The sequence below is a fragment of the Oncorhynchus gorbuscha genome, linkage group LG20, assembly GCF_021184085.1.
Source record: "Oncorhynchus gorbuscha isolate QuinsamMale2020 ecotype Even-year linkage group LG20, OgorEven_v1.0, whole genome shotgun sequence".
Taxonomy (NCBI): domain Eukaryota; kingdom Metazoa; phylum Chordata; class Actinopteri; order Salmoniformes; family Salmonidae; genus Oncorhynchus; species Oncorhynchus gorbuscha.
This window is the reverse complement of record NC_060192.1, coordinates 38,752,889-38,771,637: the sequence shown is the minus strand read 5'-3', so window position 1 is coordinate 38,771,637 and position 18,749 is coordinate 38,752,889. Positions and strand designations below refer to the sequence as shown.

The window sequence follows — 18,749 nt, the reverse complement described above, 5'->3', positions numbered from 1 at the left end:
CTCTGTCAGACTGCACTATCTCCCCCTCTGCACTCAGACTGCACTATCTCCCCCTATCTCAGACTGCACTATCTCCCCCTGTCAGACTGCACTATCTCCCCCTCTGTCAGACTGCACTATCTCCCCTCTGTCAGACTGCACTATCTCCCCAGACTCTGTCAGACTGCACTATCTCCCCTCAGACTGCACTCAGACTGCACTATCTCCCCCTGCACTCTCCCCTTTGTCAGACTGCACTATCTCCCCTCTGTCAGACTGCACTATCTCCCCCTGTCAGACTGCACTATCTCCCCTCTGTCAGACTGCACTATCTCCCCCTCTGTCAGACTGCACTATCTCCCCTCTGTCAGACTGCACTATCTCCCCCTATCTCAGACTGTCAGACTGCACTCTCCCCCTCTGTCAGACTGCACTATCTCCCCCTCTGCCAGACTGCACTATCTCCCTCTGTCAGACTGCACTATCTCCCCCTGTCAGACTGCACTATCTCCCCCTCTCTCAGACTGCACTATCTCCCCCTCTGTCAGACTGCACTATCTCCCCCTGCCAGACTGCACTATCTCCCCTCTGCAGACTGCACTATCTCCCCCTATCTCAGACTGCCTATCTCCCCCTCTGTCAGACTGCACTATCTCCCCTCTGTCAGACTGCACTATCTCCCCCTCTGTCAGACTGCACTATCTCCCTATCTCAGACTGCACTATCTCCCCCTGTCAGACTGCACTATCTCCCCCTGTCAGACTGCACTATCTCCCCTCTGTCAGACTGTCAGACTGCACTATCTCCCCCTCTGTCAGACTGCACTATCTCCCCCTTTGTCAGACTGCACTATCTCCCCTGTCAGACTGCACTATCTCCCCTCTGTCAGACTGCACTATCTCCCCCTCTGTCAGACTGCACTATCTCCCCCTCTGTCAGACTGCACTATCTCCCCCTCTGCCAGACTGCACTATCTCCCCTATCTCAGACTGCACTATCTCCCCCTGTCAGACTGCACTATCTCCCCCTGTCAGACTGCACTATCTCAGACTGCACTATCTCCCCCCTGTCAGACTGCACTATCTCCCCAGACTGCACTATCTCAGACTGCACTATCTCCCCCTCTCCCCCTCTGTCAGACTGCACTATCTCCCCCTCTCAGACTCAGTCAGACTGCACTATCTCCCCTTTGTCAGACTGCACTATCTCCCCCTCTGTCAGACTGCACTATCTCCCCCTCTGTCAGACTGCACTATCTCCCCCCTGTCAGACTGCACTATCTCCCCCTCTGTCAGACTGCACTATCTCCCACTCTGTCAGACTCCCCCTCTGGACGTGTGAAAGGGTCCTAAGGGCTTTGTAGTACCGGCTGACATTTACAAATGTTAAATAAAATGCATTACACGACACGTGCACACACACACATTTCAACCCATGGCCGAACTGAGTTTCTCATCTCATTAGTAATGTGCTGTGTGTAGGCCACGTGCTGTTACAGGAGAGAAGAAAAATATATAGAGAGACAGAGAGAGTGAGAGAGAGACAGAGAGAGAGAGACAGAGAGACAGAGAGAGAGAGACAGAGAGAGAGAGAGACAGAGAGACAGAGAGAGAGAGACCGAGAGACAGAGACAGAGAGACAGAGAGACAGAGAGAGAGAGAGAGAGAGTGACAGAGAGACAGAGACAGAGACAGAGAGAGAGAGCGTGTGAGCAGTTCTCTGTCCCTAAACAGAGAGTATGGAGTGTCAGAATAGCTGACCACTGTGACTGACCCAAACGTAAGGGATGTTCTACTCCTGGCTCTACCTGTCAATATGTGGGGGAGGTCGCAGAGAGGGAGAGAGGTAGTAGAGCGAGCGCAATAGAGAGAGAGAGCGTGAGCGAGTGAGAGAGAAAGAGGGAGAGAGGGAGAGAGTGAGAGAGAGAGAAAGAGGGAGAGAGGGAGAGAGTGTGATGGAGAGAGAGAGGGAGAGAGAGAGAAAGAGGGAGAGAGTGCAATGATGAGAGAGAGAGACAGAGAGACAGAGAGACAGAGAGAGAGAGAGGGAGAGGGGAGAGGGAGAGAGGGAGTGAGTGTGATGGAGAGAGGAAGGGAGAGAGAGAGTGCGATGGAGAGAGAGAGCGGTAGAGCGAGACAGACAGACAGACAGACAGACAGACAGACAGACAGACAGACAGACAGACAGACAGACAGACAGACAGACAGACAGACAGACAGACAGACAGACAGACAGACAGACAGACAGACAGACAGACAGACAGACAGACAGACAGACAGACAGACAGACAGACAGACAAAATGGGACAAACACCAAATTGAGATGTGTAGATATCCTCCATGTACAACGTAGAACACCAAATAAGACCAGACCAGAATTAGGCCGATACCCACTAATTATCAAAATCCAAGAAAAGAGCCGTTAAATTCTACAACCAACTAAAAGGAAGCGATTCACAAACCTTCCATAACAAAGCCATCGCCTACAGAGAGATGAACCTGGAGAAGAGTCCCCTAAGCAAGCTGGTCCTGGGGCTCTGCTCACAAACACAAACACACCCCACAGAGCCCCAGGACAGCACCACAATTCGACCCAACCAAATCATGAGAAAACAAAAATATAATTACTTGACACATTGGAAAGAATTAACAAAAAAACAGAGCAAACTAGAATGCTATTTGGCCCTAAACAGAGAGTACACAGTGGCAGAATACCTGACCACTGTGACTGACCCAAAATTAAGGAAAGCTTTGACTATTTCCAGACTCAGTGAGCATAGCCTTGCTATTGAGAAAGGCCGCCATAGGCAGACATGGCTCTCAAGAGAAGACAGGCTATGTGCTCACTGCCCAGAAAATGAAGTGGAAACTGAGCTGCACTTCCTAACCTCCTGCCAAATGCATGACCATATTAGAGAGACATTTTTCCCTCAGATTACACAGATCCACAAAGAATTCGAAAACAAATCAAATTTTGATAAACTCCCATGTCTACTGGGTGTAATTCCACAGTGTGCCATCACAGCAGCAAGATTTGTGACGTGTTGCCACAAGAAAAGGGCAACCAGTGAAGAACAAACACCATTGTAAATACAACCCATATTTATGCTTATTTATTTTCCTTTGTGTACTCATTTGTACATTGTTACAACACTTTGTGTGTGTATATATATATACACTGCTCATAAAAATAAAGGGAACACTAAAATAACACATCCTAGATCTGAATGAATTCAATATTCTTATTAAATACTTTTTTCTTTACATAGTTGAATGTGCTGACAACAAAATCACACCAAAAATATCAATGGAAATCAAATTTATCAACCCATGGAGGTCTGGATTTGGAGTTACACTCAAAATTAAAGTGGAAACCACACTACAGGCGGTTCCAACTTTGATGTAATGTCCAAATGAGGCTCAGTAGTGTGTGTGGCCTCCAGGTGCCTGTATGACCTCCCTACAACGCCTGGGCATGCTCCTGAGGAGGTGGTGGATGGTCTCCTGAGGGATCTCCTCCCAGACCTGGACTAAAGCATCCGCCAACTCCTGGACAGTCTGTGGTGCAACGTGGCGTTGGTGGATGGAGCGAAACATGATGTCCCAGATGTGCTCAATTGGATTCAGGTCTGGGGAACGGGCGGACCAGTCCATAACATCAATGCCTTCCTCTTGCAGGAACTGCTGACACACTCCAGTCACATGAGGTCTAGCATTGTCTTGCATTAGGATGAACCCAGGGCCAACCGCACCAGCATATGATCTCACAAGGGGTCTGAGGATCTCATCTCGGTACCTAATGGCAGTCATGCTACCTCTGGCGAGCACATGGCAGGCTGTGCCCCCCCCCAAAGAAATGCCACCACACACCATGACTGACCCACCGCCAAACTGGTCATGATGGAGGAACATTCTCCACGGCGTCTCCAGACTGTCACGTCTGTCACATGTGCTCAGTGTGAACCTGCTTTCATCTGTGAAGAGCACAGGGCGCCAGTGGCGAATTTGCCAATCTTGGTGTTCTCTGGCAAATGCCAAACGTCCTGCACGGTGGTGGGCTGTAAGCACAACCCCCACCTGTGGATGTCGGGCCCTCATACCACCCTCATGGAGTCTGTTTCTGACCGTTTGAGCAGACACATGCACATTTGTGGCCTGCTGGAGGTCATTTTGCAGGGCTCTGGCAGTGCTCCTCCTGCTCCTCCTTGCACAAAGGCGGAGGTAGCGGTCCTGCTGATGGGTTGTTGCCCTCCTACGGCCTCCTCCACGTCTCCTGATGTACTGGCCTGTCTCCTGGTAGCGCCTCCATGCTCTGGACACTATGCTGACAGACACAGCAAACTTTCTTGCCACAGCTCGCATTGCTGTGCCATCCTGGATGAGCTGCACTACCTGAGCCACTTGTGTGGGTTGTAGACTCCGTCTCATGCTACCACTAGAGTGAAAGCACCGCCAGCATTCAAAAGTGACCAAAACATCAGCCAGGAAGCATAGGAACTGAGAAGTGGTCTGTGGTCACCACCTGCAGAACCACTCCTTTATTGGGGGTGTCTTGCTAATTGCCTATAATTTCCACCTGTTGTCTATTCCATTTGCACAACAGCATGTGAAATTTATTGTGTTGCTTCCTAAGTGGACAGTTTGATTTCACAGAAGTGTGATTGACTTGGAGTTATATTGTGTTGTTTAAATGTATATATAAGTATATATATATAATATGACATTTGTGATGTCTTTATTGTTTTGAAACGTCTGTATGTGTAATGTTTAGAGAGAGAGGAACAGAGCGAGAGAGAGAGAGGTGAGTTGGACAGAGAGAGAGGCAGAGAGAGAGAGAGAGAGAGAGACAGACAGAGAGAGAGGGAGAGAGATGGACAGAGAGAGAGAGAGAGAGAGAGAGAGAGAGAGAGAGAGAGAGAGAGAGAGAGAGAGAGAGAGAGAGAGAGAGAGACAGAGAGAGGGACAGAGAGAGAGAGAGGTAGGGAGAGAGAGGGAGACGGAGCGATGGAGAGTGAGGGATAGGGAGAGAGACAGAGGGAGAGAGGGACAGAGAGCGAGAGAGAGAGGGACTGAGAGAGAGACAGCAGAGAGACAGAGAGAGAGAGAGAGAGACAGAGAGGGAGAGAGAAGGAGGGAGAGAGACAGAGAGAGAGGGATAGAGAAGGACAGAGAAGGAGAGAGAGAGGGACTGTTATAGCTGTATTAGAGGGGAATGTCGCCTATCAAAGATAATTCTTTATCACAGAGACTCAAGAGTATTTTTGGAAGCTCAATTGCTGTGAAAAGTTATTCTGAAATTCCTTCAGTTCCAGACATTATACCATGAAATCACCATGAAATCACCATGATGATGGTGAGGTCAGGGTTATAGGCTGATTAATGATGAGGACAGGGTGATAGGCTGATTCATGATGAGGTCAGGGTGATAGGCTGATTAATGATGAGGACAGGGTGATGATCATAATCAGCAGGGAAGAGGAAGAAGAGGATGTTCTACTCCTTTCTTTGTGAGAAGAGGACGTACACAGGGTGGTTGTGTAACGGAGTGGCGCCCCGAGGCTGAAGTGATGTTTTATCAGTCCGACTGCTTCAGAACAGCTGATACTCCTGACTCATACTATACCGCCCCTTCTCTCTCTCTCTCCCTCTCTCTCTCCCTTTCTCCCTACCTCTCTCCCTCTCTCTCTGTCTCCCTCTCTCTCTCTCTTTCTCCCTACCTCTCTCCCTCTCTCTCTGTCTCCCTCTCTCTCTCTCTTTCTCCCTACTTCTCTCTCTCTGTCTCCCTCTCTCTTTCTCCCTACCTCTCTCCCTCTCTCTCTCTGTCTCCCTCTCTCTCTCTCTTTCTCGCTACCTCTCTCTTTCTCCCTCTCCCTCTCTCTCTCTTTCTACCTACCTCTCTCCCTCTGTCTCTCTCTCTCTCTCTTTCTCCCTACCTCTATCTCTCTCTCTCTTTCTCCCTACCTCTCTCTCTTTCTCCCTACCTCTCTTTCTCTATCTCTCTCTCTCTCTCTCTTGCTCTCTCTCTGTCTCTCTCTCTTTCTCCCTACCTCTCTCTCCCTCTCTTTCTCCCTACCTCTCTCTCTCTTCCTCTCTCTCTTTCTCCCTACCTCTCTCTCTCTCTCTTCCTCTCTCTCTCTCTTTCTTCCTACCTCCCGTCTCGATTTGAAATCCCTTTCAAGTTCCACTTTGTTACAGTGTTTACAGCCTGGGGGACGACGACAAGGTTATGTCAGCCCTATCTATAACTTCAAATTCAACATTATAATCTGCTGAGTGTTTTTAATCCCTGGAAGTAGTGTGTAAATCTGATGTGTGTCTGGCGGCTGGGTTTAATGTTGGTCCAACGACAGAAAGAGGAGGGACACGTTCCATCGTCTCAGATAAAAATCAGTTAGAAGTTTCTATATATGACATCATGTCTTATGTAACTTAGCTCTTTCTGAATGTAGTTTTTATAAAGTGTGTGTGTGTGTTTGTGTGTGTGTGTGTGTGTGTGTTTGTGTGTGTGTGTGTGTGTGTGTGTTATCATCGTCTATGCAGTTTAGTTTGGTTGACCTCCAGAAACCAACGGTTTCTATTAAACGTATATTTTCTCTTGTTTTAAATTAAGTTCAGCATAGTTATGTTAGCTCATTTTATTTATAGGGTCACTGACTACAGAGTTTTATTTAGAGCACATACACTTAACTATCTCTCTCTCTCTCCTCTCCCTCCTCTCTCTCTCCCACCTCTCTCTCCCCCCCTATCTCCCCTCTCCTATCTCCCCTCACCCCCTCTCTCTCTCTCCCCTCTCTCTCCCCCTATCTCCCTTCTCCTATCTCCCCCTCTCTCTCTCTCCTCTCCCTCCTCTCTCTCTCCCCCTATCTCCCCTCTCCTATCCCCCTCTCTCTCTCTCTCTCTCCCTCTCTCTCTCTCCTCTCCCTCCTCTGTCTCTCCCCCTATCTCCCCTCTCCTATCTCCCCCCTCTCTCTCTCTCTCTCCTCTCCCTCCTCTCTCTCTCCCCTCTCCTATCTCCCCCTCTCTCTCTCTTCCCTCTCTCTCCTCTCCCCCTCTCTCTCTCTCTCTCTCTCTCTCTCTCTCTCTCTCTCTCTCTCTCTCTCTCTCTCTCTCTCTCTCTCTCTCTCTCTCTCTCTCTCTCTCTCTCTCTCTCTCTCTCTCTCTCCCTCCCTCTCTCTCTCTCCCCCTATCTCCCCTCTCCTATCTCCCCTCCCCACCCTCTCTCTCTCTCCCCTCTCTCTCTCTCTCTCTCTCTCTCTCTCTCTCTCTCTCTCTCTCTCTCTCTCTCTCTCTCTCTCCTCTCACTCCTCTCACACTCCCCCTATCTCCCCTCTCCTATCTCCCCTCCCCACCCTCTCTCTCTCTCTCTCCCCCCTCTCTCTCTCTCTCTCTCTCTCCTCTACCTCCTCTCTCTCTCCCCCCTCCCTCCCTCTCTCTCATAACATGAATTGTTGGACTGTGATGCAATTCTTTCTTCATAGCAGCTTCCCGTCTCTCAGCCAATCAGCAGTCGAGCACGTCGTGTGTAGGGGCAGTGGTTGAACATTAGGAAAACAACATGGGAGGAGTTTGTCCCCTGACATCACTGCTCAGCTGTTCTTCTTCAGCGTCAGAGATGTTGTGTGTGTTTCAGAAAAGAGTGAGAGAAACAGAGATGAGTTTGTGTTCGGGTTTCCCTGCTCAGACGTTGCATGCATCAACCAATGGTTGAGTTCCACGTCATCGACTGTATCGTCGACTGACAGAGCGGAATAACATATCATGTGGTAATACATAAAATACCTATCCAGGCATTGTATCAACAACTGGGTATAGGAGCACACCCTGTATATGTGAGAGAGAGAGAGAGACAGGGAGAGAGAGAGAGAGAAAAAAAATTGAGGGAAGAGAGGTTGTGTGTGTGTCTCAGTGTGTGTGTGGAGGGGGGTAGTGCTAGTGAGAGAGGCTGTAGTAATGTGCTGGAGTGAATGTGAACTCAGCAAACCACCATGGAACCTTCTAGACTGCTATACACAACTTCTACCATATCCTGTAAGTCTTTAATTGAGGTTGAGTGTGTGTGTGTGTGTGTGTGTGTGTGTGTGTGTGTGTGTGTGTGTGTGTGTGTGTGTGTGTGTGTGTGTGTGTGTGTGTGTGTGTGTGTGTGTGTGTGTGTGTGTGTGTGTGTGTGTGTGTGTGTGTGTGTGCGCGTATGTTTTTTGTTTACCTCCGAGCAGTCGCGTGCTAGAGGAGGGTGTGTGTTATTTATTAATTATACTCCGTGGACAAGTTATTGGCCGTGACATATACACCGAGCAACGCTATTGTTTCGGCTACCCCCCCCAGTGCGTCTCTACCCCCCCCTACCCTCCCAGCCCTGCTGTATTTCCTCTCCCCTTCTGCCTGTCTAGGTCTCTCTGTTGCTGTTATTTGCTGATCCCAGCCAGGCTAAGAGCAGGGAGAGCTGAGAGTGGGCGAGGATCTGTTGGGGAGAGCTGAGAGTGAGGGAGGATCTGTTGGGGAGAGCTGAGAGTGGGGAGGATCTGTTGGGGAGAGCTGGGAGTGAGGGAGAATCTGTTGGGGAGAGCTGGGAGTGAGGGAGAATCTGTTGGGGAGAGCTGGGAGTGGGGGAGGATCTGTTGGGGAGAGCTGGGAGTGGGGGAGGATCTGTTGGGGAGAGCTGGGAGTGAGGGAGAATCTGTTGGGGAGAGCTGGGAGTGGGGGAGGATCTGTTGGGGAGAGCTGGGAGTGAGGGAGGATCTGTTGGGGAGTGCTGAGAGTGGGGAGGATCTGTTGGGGAGAGCTGGGAGTGAGGGAGGATCTGTTGGGGAGAGCTGAGAGTGGGGAGGATCTGTTGGGGAGAGCTGGGAGTGAGGGAGGATCTGTTGGGGAGAGCTGAGAGTGGGGAGGATCTGTTGGGGAGAGCTGGGAGTGAGGGAGGATCTGTTGGGGAGAGCTGAGAGTGGGGAGGTTCTGTTGGGGAGAGCTGGGAGTGAGGGAGGATCTGTTGGGAGAGCTGAGAGTGGGGAGGATCTGTTGGGGAGAGCTGGGAGTGAGGGAGAATCTGTTGGGGAGAGCTGAGAGTGGGGAGGATCTGTTGGGGAGAGCTGAGAGTGGGGGATGATCTGTTGGGAGAGCTGAGAGTGGGGGATGATCTGTTGGGGAGAGCTGGGAGTGAGGGAGAATCTGTTGGGGAGAGCTGGGAGTGAGGGAGAATCTGTTGGGGAGAGCTGGGAGTGGGGGAGGATCTGTTGGGGAGAGCTGGGAGTGGGGGAGGATCTGTTGGGGAGAGCTGGGAGTGAGGGAGAATCTGTTGGGGAGAGCTGGGAGTGGGGGAGAATCTGTTGGGGAGAGCTGGGAGTGGGGGAGGATTTGTTGGGGAGAGCTTTGGGGAGTGGCGGAGGATCTGTTGGGGAGAGCTGGGAGTGAGGGAGAATCTGTTGGGGAGAGCTGGGAGTGAGGGAGGATCTGTTGGGGAGAGCTGGGAGTGAGGGAGAATCTGTTGGGGAGAGCTGGGAGTGAGGGAGAATCTGTTGGGGAGAGCTGGGAGTGAGGGAGAATCTGTTGGGGAGAGCTGGGAGTGGGGGAAGATCTGTTGGGGAGAGCTGTGAGTGGGGGAGGATCTGTTGGGGAGAGCTGGGAGTGGGGGAGGATTTGTTGGGAAGAGCTGGGAGTGAGGGAGGATCTGTTGGGGAGAGCTGGGAGTGAGGGAGAATCTGTTGGGGAGAGCTGGGAGTGAGGGAGGATCTGTTGGGGAGAGCTGGGAGTGAGGGAGGATCTGTTGGGGAGAGCTGGGAATGAGGGAAGATTTGTTGGGGAGAGCTGGGAGTGGGGGAGGATTTGTTGGGGAGAGCTGGGAGTGGGGGAGGATTTGTTGGGGAGAGCTGGGAGTGGGGGAGGATTTGTTGGGGAGAGCTGGGAGTGGGGGAGGATTTGTTGGGGAGAGCTGGGAGTGAGGGAGGAATTCAGTTCATTTAAATACATTCATGAGGCTCTACTCTATGGATTTCACATGACTGGGAATACAGACTATCTGTTGGTCACAGATACCTTTAAATAAAAGTAGGGGCGTGGTTCAGTAAACCAGTCAGTGTCTGGTGTTTCCACCATTTGCCTCATGCAGCACGTCACATCTCTTTCACATAGAGTTGATGAGGCTGTTGATTGTGGCCTGTGGAATCTTGTCCCACTCCTCTTCAATGGCTGAGAAGTTGCTGGATATTGTCGGGAACTAGAACACGGTGTTGTACACGTCGATCCAGAGCATCCCAAACATGCTCAATGAGTGAATATGTCTGGTGAGTAATGCAGGCCATGGAAGAACTGGGACATTTTCAGCTTCCAGGAATTGTGTACAGATCCTTGTGACATGGGGCCTTGCATTATCATGCTGAAACATGAGGTGATGGCAGTGAATGAATGGCACAACACTGGGCCTCAGGATCTCGTCACAGTATCTATGTGCATTGTAATTGCCAACAATAAAATTAAATCGTGTTCATTGTCCGTAGCTTATGCCCGCCCATACCATAACCCCACCGCCACCATGGGGCCCTCTGTTCACAACGTTGACATCAGCAAACACCATACCATAACCCCACCGCCACCATGGGGCCCTCTGTTCACAACGTTGACATCAGCAAACACCATACCATAACCCCACCGCCACCATGGGGCCCTCTGTTCACAACGTTGACATCAGCAAACACCATACCATAACCCCACCGCCACCATGGGGCCCGCTGTTCACAATGTTGACATCAGCAAACACCATACCATAACCCCACCGCCACCATGGGGCCCTCTGTTCACAACGTTGAAAAAACTGGGATTCATTCGTGAAGAGCACTCTTCTCCAGCGTGCCAGTTGCCGTCGAAGGTAAGCATTTGCCCACTGAAGTTGGTTACAACGTCAAACTGCAGTCAGGTCCCTGGTGAGGATGACTGGCGCGCTGATGAGCATTTCTCAGACGATATCTGACAGTTTGTGCAGAACTTCTTCGGTTGTGCAAATCCATATTTTCATCAGCTGTCCGGGTGGCTGAACTTTCCACGCCCAGTGGGCGGAGTCTACCCAGAGGAACAAGGGAACTTTCCACGCCCAGTGGGCGGAGTCTACCCAGAGGAACAAGGGAACTTTCCACGCCCGGTGGGCGGAGTCTACCCAGCTGAACAAGGGAACTTTCCACGCCCGGTGGGCGGAGTCTACCCAGCTGAACAAGGGAACTTTCCACGCCCGGTGGGCGGAGTCTACCCAGCTGAACAAGGGAACTTTCCACACCCGGTGGGCGGTGCTATATGTGACAGTGGAGTGGGTTGTGCTCGTCCACGTTCGTGCCTGGATCAGTTTACCGAGAGGTGAACGATGTGTAACGTCAAGTGCCTGCTAGCCAACCAACAACGTCAACAACTGACTGCATCTACTAAACTTTAATAACGAAACTGATCATTACTTGATTTAATCTAATTTCACTGCGATATAAGTAAGATGTTTTGGTGCAGTATTTCTAAAGTGGAAAAAAAATGGGCATGACAACTAAGTCGTCTCTCGTTGAATGACAACCAATCACTTCTTTGAAGAATCCCTTCTGTTGACCAATCACGGGCGAAGGAGTGTAGACTTCAGATACCGAACATTGACCAGCCTCAAGAAGAAAAAGTGAGGGCTCGAACAGCCGGAAAAAAAGGAAAAAAAATCCCTGCCAACCATCAAAACTAACACAACCGTCCAAATATTTTGTCATAATAACATAATATAACATAATATAACATAATATAATATATATAATATAATATAATATATATATAATAATAATATAATATAAATAATATATATAATATATATATAATATAATATAAATAATATATATATAATATATATATAATATATGTAATAATATGTCATAATATATGTATAATATAATAATAATATAATATAAATAATATATATATAATATAATAATAATATAATATAAATAATATATATAATATATATATAATATAATAATAATATAATATAAATAATATATATAATATATAATCATAATATATGTAATAATATGTCATAATATATATATATAATATATATATAATATAATATAAATAATATATATAATATATATATAATATAATATAAATAATATATATAATATATATATAATATATGTAATAATATGTCATAATATATATATAATATATAATCATAATATATGTAATAATATGTCATAATATATATATAATATATATATAATATAATATAAATAATATATATAATATATAATATAATATAAATAATATATATAATATATATATAATATAATAATAATATAATATAAATAATATATATAATATATATATAATATATATATAATATAATAATAATATAATATAAATAATATATATAATATATATATAATATATATATAATATATGCGCAAACTGTTTAGGGTTGGAAGCATACGGTAAGCTTCAGAGGTTCCACTTTACACTTTATTTCTATGTATGCTGCTTCTGCATTGTGGGAGGGGGGGGGCAGTTGCCTAGGCAACTGAAGACTCTTTTACGTTGTTGATTGTCCACGTTACCGTAGAAACGGACTGAACTGGACTCAACTACAAAAATGCCCGGCAGTCCAGTCTTCAGTCAACTGTTTTCGAGGATAGAAAAAAAAAAGATTTACATTTTTATTTATTTTTTAATTTTATGGTTATGACGGTTATTTTGTTTTAATGACCGTCGGTTACACAGTTCTATGGTAATTGTGAAAGCCCTGGACGTGCGCGCGCACGCACACACACACATTTGCACACACACTATACAGTGAGGCAAAAAAGTATTTCGTCAGCCACCAATTGTGCAAGTTCTCCCACTTAAAAAGATGAGAGAGGCCTGTAATTTTCATCATAGGTACACTTCAACTATGACAGAAAATAACATTGTAGAATTTTTTTGAATTTATTTGCAAATTATGGTGTAAAATAAGTATTTGGTCAATAACAAAAGTTTATGTCAGTTATATACTTTGTTGGCAATGACAGAGGTTTTCAAGTCACACTTTTCACACACTGTTGCTGGTATTTTGGCCCATTCCTCCATGCAGATCTCCTCTAGAGCAGTGATGTTTTGGGGCTGTTGCTGGGAGAACTTGCACAATTGGTGGCTGACTAAATACTTTATTGCCCCACTGTATGTCTTTGTACTGTTCTCAGGTGATTAGTTAGTTGTGGGGCAGAAGCAGGTCAACTCAGTAGGACCAACAGGCTCTGAATGTGTGTGTGTGTGTGTGTGTGTGTGTGTGTGTGTGTGTGTGTGTGTGTGTGTGTGTGTGTGTGTGTGTGTGTGTGTGTGTGTGTGTGTGTGTGTGTGTGTGTGTGTGTGTGTGTGTGTGTGTGTGTGTGTGTGTGTGTGTGTGTGTGTGTGTCTTTTATCCAGGCTAGCTTTGTGGGGACAAAGTCCAGAAACACACAACAACAACAAATCACACCGAAGCAGTTTGATCACATTCAGTTCAGCTGTAGGCGACATCTTCTTTTTCTACCTGTTGTACTAGTGACAGTGAAAACAGAAGTCAAAACGGATGCTGTTGGTTTGGTTGAAGTGTTGTTGTTTTGAGTCCAACGCATTTGGATGATGAAGAACCCACAGTGCGAGGACTCTTGATTTCTGGGTCTAGTCACCTACACCAGGTCATTGTTTGGACGGCCTCCTACACCAGGTCATTGTTTGGACGGCCTCCTACACCAGGTCATTGTTTGACGGCCTCCTACACCAGGTCATTGTTTGGACGGCCTCCTACACCAGATCATTGTTTAGACGGCCTCCTACACCAGGTCATTGTTTGGACGGCCTCCTACACCAGGTCATTGTTTGGACGGCCTCCTACACCAGGTCATTGTTTAGACGGCCTCCTACACCAGGTCATTGTTTGGACGGCCTCCTACACCAGGTCATTGTTTGGACGGCCTCCTACACCAGGTCATTGTTTGGACGGCCTCCTACACCAGGTCATTGTTTGGACGGCCTCCTACACCAGGTCATTGTTTGGACGGCCTCCTACACCAGATCATTGTTTGGACGGCCTCCTACACCAGATCATTGTTTGGACGGCCTCCTACACCAGGTCATTGTTTGGACGGCCTCCTACACCAGGTCATTGTTTGGACGGCCTCCTACACCAGGTCATTGTTTGGACGGCCTCCTACACCAGGTCATTGTTTGGACGGCCTCCTACACCAGATCATTGTTTGGACGGCCTCCTACACCAGGTCATTGTTTGGACGGCCTCCTACACCAGGTCATTGTTTGGACGGCCTCCTACACCAGATCATTGTTTGGACGGCCTCCTATTCACTTTCCTTATGGATACCGGTCATGTTTTTTGTGATTTTTCTCTGGGCCTCTGAGTGGCCCGACCCATCTCCAATCCTGCTCTTGAATGGTACTCGACTTCCGTTTTAATTCCTTTTCGTATGTATTAGAAATCCGTTTTTATGCTTAAGATTAGTCTAAGACCTGCATGTCTCTGCTTCTATAGAGTAGAAGGCACGTCCTGTTGAAGAACGCTTGGCTTTTGAGTTTGAGTGAGATGCTTCTGTTTTTTCTTTTTTTTTCTTCCTTGGTTGCCGTGGCGAACACGTGGAGCTCCTCCCCCGTTCTTTGTTTTAATGTCAACATCCCGCTCCTCCACTTAAGGTTAGAATACTGCGGAGGAAAAGTCATGTGATTGACTTCAGGAGGTCACTTCCTCCGTTTGATTACACACTGCAGGATAGAGTGTAAATTAGTCTGTCTGGCTTGGTGTCGGTCTGTCATGTCGGTCTGTGATTTGGTGGGTAGTATATAGGGTATAGTATATAGGGTGGTATATTATAGGGTATAGTATATAGGGTGGTATATTATAGGGTATAGTATATAGGGTGGTATATTATAGGGTATAGTATATAGGGTGGTATATTATAGGGTATAGTATATAGGGTGGTATATTATAGGGTATAGTATATAGGGTGGTATATTATAGGGTATAGTATATAGGGTGGTATATTATAGGGTATAGTATATAGGGTGGTAGAGTATAGGGTATAGTATATAGGGTGGTATTTTATAGGGTATAGTATATAGGGTGGTATATTATAGGGTGGGTAGTATATAGGGTGGTAGTGTATAGGGTGATATATTATAGTGTATAGTATATAGGGTGATATATTATAGGGTATAGTATATAGGGTGGTAGAGTATAGTGTATAGTATATAGGGTGGTAGAGTATAGGGTGGGTAGTGAATAGGGTGGTAGTATATAGGGTGGGTAGTAAATAGGGTGGTAGTGTATAGGGTGGTATATTATAGGGTGGTAGTATATAGGGTGGGTAGTAAATAGGGTGGTAGTGTATAGGGTGGTATATAGGGTGGGTAGTATATAGGGTGGGTAGTGAATAGGGTGGTAGTATATAGGGTGGTAGTATATAGGGTGGTAGTGTATAGGGTGGTATATAGGGTGGGTAGTATATAGGGTGGTAGTATATAGGGTGGGTAGTAAATAGGGTGGTAGTGTATAGGGTGGTATATAGGGTGGGTAGTATATAGGGTGGAAGGGACACACACTCTAGGGTGGTAGTATATAGGGTGGTAGTATATAGGGTGGTAGTATATAGGGTGGTATATAGGGTGGTATATAGGGTGGTAGTATATAGGGTGGTAGTATATAGGGTGGTAGTATATAGGGTGGTAGTATATAGGGTGGGTAGTGTATAGGGTGGGTAGTATATAGGGTGGTAGATTATAGGGTGGGTAGTATATAGGGTGGTAGTAAATAGGGTGGGTAGTATATAGGGTGGTAGTGTATAGGGTGGTATATAGGGTGGGTAGTATATAGGGTGGAAGGGACACACACTCTAGGGTGGTAGTATATAGGGTGGTAGTATATAGAGTGGTATATAGGGTGGTATATAGGGTGGGTAGTATATAGGGTGGTAGTGTATAGGGTGGTATATAGGGTGGGTAGTATATAGGGTGGAAGGGACACACACTCTAGGGTGGTAGTATATAGGGTGGTAGTATATAGGGTGGTATATAGGGTGGTAGTATATAGGGTGGTAGTATATAGGGTGGTATATAGGGTGGTATATAGGGTGGTAGAATATAGGGTGGTAGTATATAGGGTGTTATATAGGGTGGGTAGTATATAGGGTGGTAGTGTATAGGGTGGTATATAGGGTGGGTGGTATATAGGGTGGGTAGTATATAGGGTGGTAGTGTATAGGGTGGTATATAGGGTGGGTAGTATATAGGGTGGTAGTGTATAGGGTGGTATATAGGGTGGGTAGTAAATAGGGTGGGTAGTAAATAGGGTGGTAGTGTATAGGGTGGTATATAGGGTGGTATATAGGGTGGGTAGTGTATAGGGTGGTATATAGGGTGGTAGTGTATAGGGTAGTATATAGGGTGGGTAGTAAATAGGGTGGTAGTGTATAGGGTGGTATATAGGGTGTGTAGTATATAGGGTGGAAGGGACACACACTCTAGGGTGGTAGTATATAGGGTGGTAGTATATAGGGTGGGTAGTAAATAGGGTGGTAGTGTATAGGGTGATATATAGGGTGTGTAGTATATAGGGTGGTAGTATATAGGGTGGGTAGTAAATAGGGTGGTAGTGTATAGGGTGGTATATAGGGTGGAAGGGACACACACTCTAGGGTGGTAGTATATAGGGTGGTAGTATATAGGGTGGGTAGTATATAGGGTGGGTAGTTAATAGGGTGGTAGTGTATAGGGTGATATATAGGGTGGTAGTGTATAGGGTGGTAGTATATAGGGTGGGTAGTATATAGGGTGGGTAGTAAATAGGGTGGTAGTGTATAGGGTGGGTAGTATATAGGGTGGGTAGTATATAGGGTGGGTAGTATATAGGGTGCGTAGTATATAGGGTGGGTAGTATATAGGGTGGTAGTGTATAGGGTGGTAGTATATAGGGTGGGTAGTAAATAGGGTGGGTAGTAAATAGGGTGGTAGTGTATAGGGTGGGTAGTGTATAGGGTGGGTAGTATATAGGGTGGTAGTGTATAGGGTGGGTAGTGTATAGGGTGGTAGTATATAGGGTGGGTAGTATATAGGGTGGGTAGTATATAGGGTGGGTAGTATATAGGGTGGGTAGTATATAGGGTGGTAGTGTATAGGGTGGTATATAGGGTGGAAGGGACACACACTCTAGGGTGGTAGTGTATAGGGTCTGTCTATCTCTTGTGTGTGTGTGTTAGAGTGTGTGTGCTAGTGTGTGTGTGCTAATGTGTGTGTGTTATTGTGTGTTAATGTGTGTGTATGTTAGTGTGTGTGTATTAGAGTGTGTGTTGGTGTGTGTGTTGGTGTGTGTGTGTGTGTGTGTTTGTGTGTGTGTGTGTGTGTGTGTGTGTGTGTGTGTGTGTGTGTGTGTGTGTGTGTGTGTGTGTGTGTGTGTGTGTGTGTGTGTGTGTGTGTGTGTGTGTGTGTGTGTGTGTGTGTGTGTGTGTGTGTGTGTGTGTGTGTGTGTGTGTGTTGGGTATTATATAGTGTGGGATGGGTAGTATATAGGGTATAGTATATAGGGTGGTATTATAGGGTGGGATGGGTAGTATATAGGGTGGGGTTGGTAGTATATAGTGTGGGTAGTATATAGTGTATATAGGGTGGTAGGATGGGTAGTATATAGGGTGGTAGTATATAGGGTGGTAGTATATAGGTGGGTAGTGTATAGGGTGGGTAGTGTATAGGGTGGGTAGTATATGGGATGGGTAGGTAGGGTGGGTAGTATATAGGGTGGTAGATTATAGGGTGGTAGTATATAGGGTGGTAGTATATAGGGCGGTAGTATATAGGGTTGGTAGTATATAGTGTGGGTAGTATATAGGGTGGGTATTATATAGGGTGGTATTATATGGGATGGGTAGTATATAGGGTGGGTAGTATATAGGGTGGGTAGTGTTTAGTCTGGGTAGTCTATAGGGTGGGTGGTATATAGGGTGGGTTGTGTATAGGGTGGGTGTATTATATGGGATGGGTAGTATATAGGGTGGGTAGTATATAGGGTGGTAGTATATAGGGTGGGTAGTATATAGGGTGGTATTATATGGGAAGGGTAGTATATAGGGTGGGTAGTGTTTGGGTGGGTAGTATATAGGGTGGGTAGTATATAGGGTGGGTAGTATATAGGGTGGGTAGTGTATAGGGTGGTAGTATATAGGGTGGGTAGTATATAGGGTGGGTAGTATATAGGGTGGTAGTCTATAGGGTGGGTAGTATATAGGGTGGGTAGTGTTTGGGTGGGTAGTATATAGGGTGGGTAGTATATAGGGTGGGTAGTATATAGGGTGGGTAGTGTATAGGGTGGTAGTATATAGGGTGGGTCGTATATAGGGTGGGTAGTATATAGGGTGGTAGTATATAGGGTGGGTAGTGTATAGGGTGGTATTATATGGGAAGGGTAGTATATAGGGTGGGTAGTGTATAGGGTGGTAGTATATAGGGTGGTAGTATATAGGGTGGGTAGTGTATAGGGTCGTAGTATATAGGGTGGTAGTATATAGTGTGGGTAGTATATAGGGTGGTAGTATATAGGGTGGGTAGTGTATAGTGTGGTATTATATGGGATGGGTAGTATATAGGGTGGGTAGTATATAGGGTGGGTAGTGTTTAGTCTGGGTAGTCTATAGGGTGGGTGGTATATAGGGTGGGTTGTGTATAGGGTGGGTGTATTATATGGGATGGGTAGTATATAGGGTGGGTAGTATATAGGGTGGTAGTATATAGGGTGGGTAGTATATAGGGTGG

The 18,749-nt window shown here is 46.5% G+C and overlaps 1 protein-coding gene across 5 annotated transcripts in view; it reads left to right on the top strand.

The window, feature by feature from the left end:
* Positions 1-18,749, top strand: part of LOC124007401 (tripartite motif-containing protein 3-like) — a 126,274-nt gene that overhangs the window by 38,103 nt on the left and 69,422 nt on the right. The window contains exon 1 of one of the 5 annotated variants that reach the window (XM_046317919.1): positions 7,877-8,006. The exons of the other annotated variants lie outside the window; for them this stretch is intronic. The gene's annotated coding sequence lies outside the window, so the exon portion shown is untranslated. Of the gene's footprint in view, positions 1-7,876; positions 8,007-18,749 lie in introns of those variants that run through there. 5 annotated transcript variants of the gene reach the window in all.